Here is a 12,116-nt window from a genome sequence, read left to right as displayed (position 1 = left end):
AAGACAGCAGGATCTTCCTGGCGCTGGGCCAGCTGTCTACGTAAGGACATGGGATGGGCATGGAGGGCAGGCCAGGCTGGCCTGTGGGAGCCTTATTCTCAGGGGTGAGGGTGGGGGTGGGTGTGTGGTGGAACAGCTTGTGCAACAAGCTTGGACTCCAGGAGCACTGGGAGCTCCTCCTGCCCACGATTTGCATCAAACGCTGCCAATCTTTTCCTCCAATCTCAGAGCTACTCTTTTCATTGGCTGCCAATCCTGAAGCATGCAGAGCACAGCAGAATGCAGTCACTGTGCTGACAGCCATGTGAATGTCAGCACAAAGCACCCAGGCGCTGAGAGGCAGGAGGTCAGCTCGTCAGAGGCAGCCCAGAGGAGCGAGCTGACTGGAACTCCAGATGGAAGACCATTGCCTCTCCCCTTGATGTCAGGAGTTGTGTCTGGAGGGCACCAGCCCCTGGGGGGCAGCTTCCCGGCCCTTGTGGAGGGGTAGGGAGCACCAGAAACTCCATTTCCATCATGAGAGTTTGTCCCTGCTCTTAGAGGTATGGGGTAGTGGAGTGAAGGAAGCTGGAGAATGCTGGCCACGCTCTGCTCTCAGTCCTGTTTTATTTTATTTTATTTTATTTTATTTTATTTTATTTTATTTTATTTTATTTATTTTAGATTTATTTATTTGTTTTAGAGAGACAGCATGTGGGAGTGCAAGAGCACGGGGAGGGGCAGAGGGAGAGAATCTCAAGCAGACTCGGTGCTGAGAGTGGAGCACTTCAGGGCTCGATCCCAGGACCCTGAGATCATAACCTGAGCCAAGACCTAGAGTCAGGTTCTCAACCAACTGAGCCACTCAGGTGCCCCTCAGTTGCATTTTAGAAATGGGGACATACATCAGGAGGTTAAATGTCTTCTCGGGGCCATGAGATTCATTTGCCAAGAGGGAGGTCAAGATTTTGGTGTCCTATCAGATTATCTTTTGTTAACTCCTATATTTCTAGGGTGTGGCGAGAGGGCAGACATGAAAAATGTGTTGGAGAAATGAATAACCGCAACCCAATCTGGGTGTTCTTTCTGTTCTGTCAAGACTTTACCCACTTTCACTCAAGGTAATGAAAAAACAAACAAACAAACAGTGGGCCTGGGTGAACCTCTTCATTTCAATTTTCTCTTTGTCACAACAAATGGTAAATTATTTCCCTTTTTTTCTTTGCTTCACTCCAAAATCTAAAATGCACCCACATTTTGTCAAGCTCTTAGGTCAAAAGAGTGTATTTTATTGTGAATTTGCTAATCCTAGGGTCATTTTTTACTTTAGCTTTAAAACAAAGCTGTACTCCAGGTGGATCCAACACTACCTGGGGTTGGGGGGGTGGGGTGGGCAGTGAGCAGGAGGGAAGAGGAAGTGAAAGTGCTAGGAACTCTCTGGTATGAGGGATGGGTGGGGTGGGGGGGGGAGTGAGGGACACCCATGTTCAGAGGCCAGGGTTGAGCTTAGTGGTGTTTAAGGTCACCTGGCTGTGGGTCTCCCTTATATCCCCATTGCCTATAGCAATGCAGTGCATGCAGTGGGTGCTCAGGAGAGGCTTGTTGGTTTGCTGACTGACTGACAGATGAGTGAAAGCACCCAGAAGCTGACGCCTGGTGGCTTCCACAGCCTTCTCTATATTCTTCTTGCCAATGAGAAGCATTGCCAAGAGCTAAGGTACTAATGGAATCAATCCAGAACCAGATCTCAAACAGGCCTTTCTGGGCTCCAGTAATAAAGATATGAAGAGTCTGGGTAAAGTTGTATATTGCACTTATGTGCCTATATGTACTTTGCTGACTCTCTTGTCATTTAACAGCAGCTGGTGAGTATCTACCAAGGGCAGACAGCCAGACCCAATGCTGCGGCATCCTGATCCTACAGCTGAAGGAATTTATCTTCTCCATCTCCATAGTGGCAGCAGGAACTAGGTCTTAGTCTTAAAAAGTCACACTGTGGCTTTTAAAAACCATCCTTGGCTTAAGGTTTTATATATATTTATATGAATCTTACATAACATATATTTATATATAATGTATAGATAACATGTGTGTATATGTATGTATATATATATACATATGGTATACTTTTTTTAAATCTAGAAATATTCCCATAAAAATCAAATTTTAAAAATCAAATAAAAAAAAAGTATATTCTATTTCAGCTTGCTTCCTTTTTCTCCAAATTTTGACGTATGCTTACTTGATAAGCTCATGAATTGGATAATGTAGGTGTTTTGAATTTCTATAAGATCCTTAGAAAAGTATACCAAATAAGGGAATCTTTTTCTTTCTGTGACATATTTGAGAGGGAAGGAGTAAAGGAGGCATAGTCCCCTAAACAGTTAAAGGTAATGTAGTTTTAGCAATTCTGATTGATATTTATTGATATCCTACTATATGCAAGGCATGGAACAGCACCTCAGGGACTCAGAAAGAAGCACATTACATCCCCAGAGATGAGAATCTGTGCCTTGGGATACCCAGAATCTATTATACACACAATAGATAAAGTGTATAGCACACAAAAGATAGTGCATATATATAGAAAGTGTGAGATGCAATAAAAGACTTCAAGCAAAATATTTTGGAATGACAGAGAACAGTTTTGGTGGAAGGAGTGAATGAGAAATGAGATGGGGAGATAGTGAGTATAGAGATACAGAGTTAAGGTGAAGACAAGAATGAGAGGAAGGGCAGGAGCAAGGACAGGATTATTTTTCTCCGAGTGGGGAATATGAAGCCCAAATCTGCCACTCGACCATTTGATCTCTTCCTCTCAGTGGGCTCCAGAGACACAGGAAGGTGTTGAATGGAGTGCACAAAGTTGGGGAGGGAGTGAGGAGAGGGTTAACATTGTCAAAGACCAGCTTTATTCTGAGACCGAGAAAGGAAGGTTGAGGGGTCCTATGATCTAATTCCTTTCTACCTTAGAGTCTCTATCTTTACTTTGCCTAAGTGGTTTTCCATGTTCATGTCTCCTTAAAGATAATGATGGATGTCAAGATGAAATAAGGCAAGAGGATGCGTCTGAGGACTGTCTTTTTATCTTTCAACAGGCACCTGAGTGCACCCACAAATCAAACTCAGAAGAATGGTAATTTGGAAGGTATTATCATTGTCCTTGATCTTTTAACCCCATTCTTTAAAATGACTCTCTGACCTTCTGCAGTTAGCACTTTTTCTTGGCAACTTTTCTTCAATATTACCCTTCCTGTTTTCTTTCTAGCCATTACGTTATCTATTTCACCATTGGATATTATTTCCTCCGTATCCACTCATTAGCTTATTTTAGCTACTTATTTTCTCCCAACTATTTTTTTTTTTTTCACAAACTTCCCACATATGTCCCCTTTGGCAGTTTTCCAGCCATTTTCCTTCTTAACTCCTATTTTGTGCAGAGTTCATAAAAATGTGTGTGATTATGTATATAAAGCCCATTCCCAAGGGCATGCTTCCCAGGAAGCATCTCACAGGCTCCGTTCATCAAATCCCACACTGTAACCTGGCCCCAAGTACTGTTTAAGTACTGCCCTTCTGATAGCAGATTCTATTTAAGGCTTTCAGAGCTGAGTCCTGAGAATATAACCTAGAACCCTCTTGCCCCATCCTGCTTGCTTGTCAAGTGAGATAAGCTGTGTGAAAGGCTTTGAAAGTTTTAAAGCCTGTGCTGTGGTATTTGTCGTTGCTGTTATTATGGTTTGTTTGCTCATGCCTTCATTAAATGAGAATTTATTGAGCAACTACTATGTGTCAGGCAGTAGAGATAAAACGTGAACAAGATAGCATTGTCCAGGATACAAATAGTGAGAACAAAAAAGCAGAAAGAAAATGACATAGTTTCTTGCTTTATAGATCTTACAGTCTAGAGCAGAATATGAATGTCAATCAAATAGTTGTGTGATTAGGTATAAAATTAGCACTGGACTCAATGTGATGATGGAAAGGTTTCTCATACCATACAGTAGGGAATGGGCACCTGATCCAGCCGTGGGAGGAGTCAGCCACTGTCCTGTGTGTGGCAACTAGGGTGTTAGTAGGAGCTGACTGTGCCAGTGCAGATGCCAGCCCGGATAATGGAGTAGCAACCTTGGCACAATGGGCCGCAAGGTGAGAAGCCATAAGGTTAGTGGTTCCAGGAACTTTGCTTCTTGTGAAGCAAGAACATGACTAGGTGTGAAAGTAGAGAGGCTGAGATCAAGGAGGGATATCATCTGTGTGGAAGCTGGAAAGAAAATGGCTGGGCCAGGTCAGTCAAGGCCAAGTTTCATGCGGCTTTCAGCTTAATTCAGAGACCTATAGAAAGACAGCAAAGCATTTAAACAGAAAAGAGTTTCCAAAACCTCACTCTCTGGATACAAGGAGCCCATACGGGCCTCATCCTAAGTGCTTTCTAGAACAAGAGAACTTGATTGCCTCTCTGCTGGGGCAAAATACTAAAAGACCTACAAACTGTTACTGGGGGTACTGGGGGTCGCAATACAAACCTGATTGCTTCTCTTTCTGGACTCCTAAGCTCTAAAAGATTATCCTTGCATTCTTTCTGGACAATAAAATGTGATTACCTTCAAGGAACTCTTGCCAACAAATGCAATAAATCTATTTAGAATACAATCTTTGTGGCGAGAAATGAAGAAAAAAATACCTTGAGTCACTTCTAAGTGTTGTCCAAAGATCCTCTGAGCCTTACTTTCTGTAGTTCACAACAAAAGCATAAGTTTAATGTCCACCAAGGCATGCTACTACATTTGCTACATTGTCAAAGAATCTTACAACTGGAGAAGGCCTCCAATCATCCTCCCAAATCCTGTCTCCCCGCTGTACCTGGACAGATGATTAGTCTAAATTCCCAGTCCCCTTGTAGTTATGGGAGTCCCTAAAACTAAAGTTCTCTCCAATGAATGTCACTGGAATTTGCTCCACTTTCAGGCCAGGTCCATAAAACCCTCCCACTGTAGGCTGATGGGGCAGTTGATGCTCAAGATGGCTTTGGAATCCACATGTTGAGGATGACAGCACAGCTATTAGCTTGAGTTTCTGAGTGATTGTAGAGGACAATGGCTCTCCCTATCAGAACACTCACCATGACTATTACATGAGAAAGAAATAAGCATCTTTTCTTTAAGTTGGTAAACTTCTGAAATGTGACAAGTAATGGACCATTTTGATAATCTGAGGAGGCCCATCCACTAAACTATAGGCTTCTTAAAGGCAAGGATTACACTACTACTTCCTTGAGTCTGCAGTCTCTAGCATAGTGTGTGGCATATAGAAAGCTTTCAGTAGATGTATCTCAATGAGTGGTAATGTTTAGGAAAATTACCTGATAGGCTTGTGAATTTGCTCATGTAATAATTCAGATATGCAGAGAGATGTACTTCTGGACCTGGTCTTTCTCATGATGCATTCCTAGCTTGGTGGTTGGAGTAGGTGGAAGGGATAACCAAATGTCCAATCCAGTTAAACCTTTTCTACTGCCATATTTAAATAGCCTCACTGAGTAATGTTTAGTCTTGTCAGATAATTGCTCATTTTTATAATCACTTGACATTCTCCAAGATGGTGTCTAGGGTGTAGGAGGAAAAACACTTGAGTAAAAGGGTCTCAGAGCTAACTGATCTCCTTCCCCCTCCTAGGTGGCCTTGGCCCTGGAAAAGCTAATCTGAAGTGTGTGGCTGCTGAATTTTTTTCTCAGTGGCCGCTTGTTTATTCAGATCTCCTCAGTTTTTGCAGGGTGACCTTCTCTGGATCTCTGTCATGCCCTTCTAGAACCCGACTGGGATTGCCCCCAGCCTTTCTATGAGATCTCCCTACCTTGGCTGTGGTGGCCCCAAGAAAGACCGCCTGGCTCTCTTTTTGGTGTTTATGCCATACAAAAATCAGGGGAGAAGCAAGAACACAATCTAGATCTTTATCTGAATGCTGTCCTCTTCACTCAACTGCACTGTCCCCTTTTGGCATGGGGTCCACTGCATAGAGGTATCTTACAGATCCATAACAGGAAGTGAAATAAAAGAAATTCAGGACCCATATGTCTGACAGTTTTTGTGTCCTACTTTGTCTTCCTTCTTCCTATAGTCACCTGGAGCCAAAAAAGGATAAACTTTTCCTCCTTCCTACAGATCCTCCTTCTACCCAGCCAAGACACATGGGCCGAAAAGTTGTCTGATCCTTGATTGTGCTCTAGGTGTGGTTCTTGCTACATTAAATGGGAGATAAAAGATTTGAGAAAGCCTTTTTCTGTCACATGTATCTGACTCTCAAGTCTTAGGAAACTCTTACTTTTAATGTCAAATGCTAACGAATCTGAAAATGTTGATGAAATTCAAGGAAGTAAGTCTTGTAAAAGATGATTGCAAATCTTGTTCCTGCTTCCCCATTTCTTTTAGAACAGGTGCTCCACACTAATCAAAGGGATTTCTGAGTCCTAGATAACTTTGGCCAGAAAGTCATACACTAGCCAAAGCAAAAAAAAAAAAAAAAAAAAAAAAAAGGGAAACTTCTATTAAAATTATATCTTGCCCCAAGTCTGTTTAGGGCTTAGGATACCTTGAGATATTAACATATAAAGTCAGATGTGTAGATGCTGAGAGGGCCATGATCTCATCTATCCACAAGGTCTTTATCAGCTGTGATGGTGGCATAGGTATTGTTGCTTAACTTTAAAAACTTAAAATATCAGGATGCAATTCTCTTTACAAAGAAATCCCATTGGCTTTGAGTTATTCCCAAGTCTGGACAGTGGATACCCTGGAAATGAATGCAGAGCATAGACAAGAAGCAGCTAGTTAGTTCCAGTCATTCCCCAAATCATCTAGAAGTTCATTAAACTAAAGACAACGTCAATAATCCTGTGACTTTTAAACTTTTTCTCCTTTCAGGAAGAAGATTAAGTTAAACCTAACTTTTCAGGTCAGATGATCTAAAGCAGACATCATAAAGAAAGATAAGAAGACTAAAGCCTTGTAAGATATTAGTGTCTATTATTCATTCTGACATGACAACAAAGGAACTGTGTGTTTTTAAAAAATTAAAGTATATAATGTTGTGGAATCTTCACAGTAACCCAATGAAGTAGTCACAATATTATTTTCCTTTGTAGATGAAGAAACTGAAGGTTGGAGAAGTTAAGTGGCTTAGTCAAGGTCCACAGGGAGGAAACTAGTCATATGGAGTAAGGAGTTGAGCTGAAGCTCTGGGGTCTATTTTCATTTCATATACACACTGTCAGTCCTCATGCCTAAATGTTATTCCTTCTGATTTCCAACATCTGCGGTGGATTTTTTTTCTTTTTAAGACCATTGTGGCATGTTAATTGATCAGAGCCCAAACAAGTGGATGGTGATGCTCGGCAGACTTCATGACGTAGGACTTGGCTTATTAGTAATTTAAATCATGCTATAAAATAATCCCACTCCTACTCTATTGCTTTAAGCCATCTGCTTTGTGATGATCAGAGCTTCAGCCTAATGAAAAAAATATTGAGTTAGAGGTCTTTTTGTTTTGTTTTGTTTTTGATGATAATACCGGGGGCATTGCTGGGAGGCATTTGCCACAAATTCAAACTGGGTCACCTGCCTCATTTGTGTGTGGAGCAGAAACCTGCCAAAGCTTGTCTTTCCAAGATCTTTGTCTCTGAAAGAACATGGGAAAGGAACATGAAGAGATTTTCTTCCCAATGAGCTCCATAGGTCTGCCCAAGCCAGGAACAATATAGGAACAGGAAAATATAGCCAAAAACTCATGTATACATTAGTTAATCTGGGTTTGGTTTCCTTTTCTACATAAGTTTGTAACAGTTTTAACAAATGTAAATTGTCCAAAACCACAGACAAATTTTAAAAAAGAAGGAGGAGAAAGAGGAAGGAAGAGGAAGAGGTGTAGTTCTGTTTTTAAACACTCTGAAAACCTATTGTAGAATGAAAGACTCTTCAAACGCTGGGCCAGGGTAGACATCATCTGACCCACCACCTTTTCATTTTTACTCTCACAGAACGTTATCCAGACAAAACATCCATTAGTTCCTCCTGGTATGTGTAATCCAAGCAATAATTCATGGCTTTATTAGTTTAAAACATAGCTACTAGCTTATATCTTCATTCTGTGAAACTTAACTGAATTCTAGAGTTGATCAAATAAAGCCACCTAAATTCAACTAGCCATCCATGAAAGTGCATTCATGAACTTGAACATTATCAGACTAGAGCTATTTCTTCCAGGCTCTTGCATCAGGTCTGAGAGTCTCCCTCTCAATGTAATTTCTTAGCATTACTCCATGGGCACTTCTCAATTAGCATTGCTTCTTAGGAACCTTTAGCAAAAGTTTAAACATTTCAGTGGTGCCTATTTATCATTTTAACTGTTAGCAGAGATTAGCTTCAACAATCACAATTCCCATTTGTTATAGAAGCCTGGAGGCGAATGCTCAGAGCAGGCTGAGAATAGGACAATAAGTGTAAAGGTGTTTTAAAAGCATAAATGAGGTTAGTCACAATACAAGTGTGAAACGGAACATGTCAGTTGGTTTCACATATCTCTCTGACTTCTATTTTGTCATCCTAGATTATGTGTTTACTTTGAGAACAATTGAGTAGCTATGAAGGTAGAGAACAACTTTCTAAAGAGATGGGACTCAAAACTAATTGCTTTTGAAGAGAGAAGGTGGTCAGGACTACGAGTCATTAGTGATCAGTCACCATATAGGTCTGGGGATCCTGGGAGTGAGCAGGGGGGATGCCTGAGGGGCAGGAAGGTGTATGGCAGAGGGTAGGAGAGCTGTTTCACTGTTCTTTCTAGGGTTAACCTATTTCCTGTCTCCGGTCTCTGTTTCCATTACTAGATTTTTTCTGTTCAGAACCAAAATGCAAAATGTCCACAGTCCCTATGCTTGATATATCTGACTTACGAAACTGTTATTGTATTGACCAAAAAAACCCCTCTGCTTTTCTTCTGGAAATTATTTCCAAAAACAGTCCAGGCCCTGCCTCTTACTGAGTGAAGAAGAAACATTCCTCTCTAGCAACTCAGCACCTTTTTCCTTGAAGAGCCTTGAGGAATAACAATTCAGATGAGCACAACAGATATCCTCCACTGCCATCAGTGCCAGGACTTTTTGGCCAGAGTGGCGCTTCCCCAGGCATGTCTTTTTCATCACCATCACGAATTTTAGTGGGGGTTGGCAGGCAACAGAAAGTTGAGAATTTAAATAAATCTAGAGAATATTTAGTCACAAGTCAGAATTTATAGGGCATATTGGTATTATTCCTGCTTTCAAAGCAGAATATAGGATCACAGATTAATGACATGATTTTCCTAACTCCTGGCCAGGAGAGAACCTCAATGATTAAGCCCCACATTAGTAATCAGGTGTAGAGAAATGAGATATTATCTCTTAGAGTGGAATCTTTGAGATGAACAATTTACATGATCATTTGGGAGGAAAAAATTTATATGTGTTTATAATGTTTAGGCCAAATACTATGGATTAAATTTTTTTAGATGCTATTATAATACTCTAATCATTACATTTGATAGTAGGGGTGTAGAATCATTCACAATTCAGGGCTTTTAAGCATCAGTTATTTACAGTTTTCAGTTAGCTTGGGAAGGTATAACAAAAGAGCATAAACTGAGTGCTTATACAATAGAAATTTATTTTCTCACAGTTAAGGAGACTAAAATTCTGAGATTAAGAGAGCAATATGGTCCAGTTTTGGCGAGATCTTTCCTCCTGTCTTATAGATAATCACCTTCTCACTGTGTCCTCACATGGTGAAGAGGGAGAGAGCAAATTCTTTGGTGTGTCCCGCATCAGACTAGAGAACTGCCCTTATGACCTCTCATCCTGATTACATCCTAAATAGGCCATCTTGGGGCACCTGGGTGGCTCAGTTGGTTAAGCCTCCACTTTCAGCTTGGGTCATGATTCCAGTGTCCTGGAATCAGGGATCGAGCCCTACATTGGGTTCCCTGCTCAGCAAGGAGCCTGCTTCTCCTCAGCCATGCCTCCTACTTGTGCTCTCTCTCTGTCTCAAATAAATAGATAAAATATTTTTTTAAAAATAAGAAAGGTAGAAAGAAAGAAAGAAGAAAGAAAGAAAGAAAGAAAGAAAGAAAGAAAGAAAGAAAGAAAGAAAGAAAAAAGAAAGGCTATCTTGAAATGCCATCACATTGAGGAATAAGGCTTCAACATAATGAATTTTAGGGGAACACAAACATTCAGTTCATAGCATAGGGCAACATGAGACTCAAAAATGTGGTCACATGGAATAATAAGAAAAAAATTTTAGATACTTATAAACTTTATAACCAAAAATTTATAACATGTGTGCCTCCCTATTTTGTGACTCTAAAATCTACACTTCCAGAAATTTACCTAGAGACATATTCAGACTTCACACACCTAAAAATGGAAGAACAGAATTACATATAAGAAGCACCATCTGCTTCATCAAGTAACTTAATATTTTGAAACTGAATCATCTCCAAATTATGATTAAAATTCAGTGCAGAAAATGGAATGACTAAACAGTTTAATATTTAAATAAAATTTGGACAATTATTCTACATCATCCTCATCTGTAAAATGAAGAGAATGCATATCCTACCTATAGCAGAGAATTGGTATAAGTCTTAAGGGAGTTGTTATAATTGAAAAGGCTTGCCTGAATAAGTAGATTTTATTATGGTCTGATATTGCAAATATTTATTTAGCTGTATGTGTGACACCCTGCCATATTCAAGAAATGCAAGTTTAAGTAAGACATGAGTCTTTACGTCAGGAAATCACCATATGATGGCAATGACAAATACCTGAATTACTCTGAACAACTAATTAGAGTACAATGTAACAAATGTTATAATAAGGCTGTGTATAGGATACCAAGGAAAAACTACACACTGAGAATTTAATATAGGGCTTGGGAACTAGTCATTTAGCATGACAATCTGACTAATCATTTGCTCACGACTTTCACTTGGCTCCTAAATTTCTTGCCAAGATTCTTCTTGTGTAGCCTAGATTAGTTGCATGCATTTTGAAGCTCTACCATATGATGCAATTAATATTTAGGATTGTTACCTCATCTTGATAAACTGACTCCTTTATCATTGGTCTTCTTTCTCCCTGGCGATGTTCTTTTCTGCTTTGATATAGTCATTCTTTATAGCTGTCTGTGGATTTGTGTACGTGGTATATACTTTTTAATCTTTTCACCTCTAACCATTTCATATTTTTATATTTAAAGTGTTTTTTTTGTGGGCAGCATATAGTTGGATCTTGCTTTATAATTCAATGTAGCAATCTTTATCTTTTAAGTGGAATGTTTAGATCATTTATAATTAATGTAATTATTGATATGATTGAGTTAAAATCTATCATCATGCTATGCGTTTTTGTGTTCTCATCTATTTTTTTGTTCATTTTTCCTCATTTTATGCCTTTTGTGGATTGAATATTTTTAATAATTTAATTTTATCTTATTTGTTGGCTTATTAAGTATAAGTCTTTGCTATGGTTACTTTAGGGCTTTTATTATACATTTTTATTATACATTATAACTTCATACAGTTTTCCTTCAAGAGACATTATACTCATTCAGTGTAATAAGAATATAATAAAATTATACTTCTGTTTCTCCTCTTCTAGCCTTTGTGCTATGATTGTCATGTATTTTATTTCTATATATGTTATAAACCCAACAATGCATCATTATTATTTAAAGCAAAGATAACAATTGTTATCTTTTACATTGTTAATAATACATGGTTATTTTTGCTTTAAAAAGTGAATTATTTTTAAAAATTAAATAATAAGAAAATAGTTTTTACATTTACCTGTGTAATGATAATTTCTGGTGCTCTTCATTTCTTTACGTGATCTGTATTTCTATTCTATCTGGTGTTATAAGGACTTCTTTTCAAATTTCACTGGTGATAAGTTCTTTCAGCTTTTATATTTCTAAAAAAGTATTTATTTTGCCTTCATTTTTGAAAAAAAGTTATTTTCCGTATATTAAAAAATTATAGGTTAATGGTATTTTTTTCTTCAGTACTCTAAAGATGTTGCTCCACTATCTTCTAGCTTACAGTGTTTCCAA

The 12,116-nt window shown here is 39.0% G+C and overlaps 1 long non-coding RNA gene across 1 annotated transcript; it reads left to right on the top strand.

Moving 5' to 3' along the window:
• Window positions 1–237: 237 nt before the first annotated feature.
• Window positions 238–11,522, top strand: LOC118354610 (uncharacterized). Its single transcript, XR_007410333.1, has 4 exons — window positions 238–542; window positions 993–1,100; window positions 3,007–3,127; window positions 6,900–11,522. It is a non-coding gene; the product is annotated as an uncharacterized LOC118354610 (long non-coding RNA).
• Window positions 11,523–12,116: the final 594 nt, after the last annotated feature.

This window comes from Canis lupus, chromosome 4 (genome assembly GCF_003254725.2).
Source record: "Canis lupus dingo isolate Sandy chromosome 4, ASM325472v2, whole genome shotgun sequence".
Lineage (NCBI taxonomy): Eukaryota > Metazoa > Chordata > Mammalia > Carnivora > Canidae > Canis > Canis lupus.
Note: the sequence above shows the minus strand (reverse complement) of the source record. Positions and strands in the feature narration are given on the sequence as shown.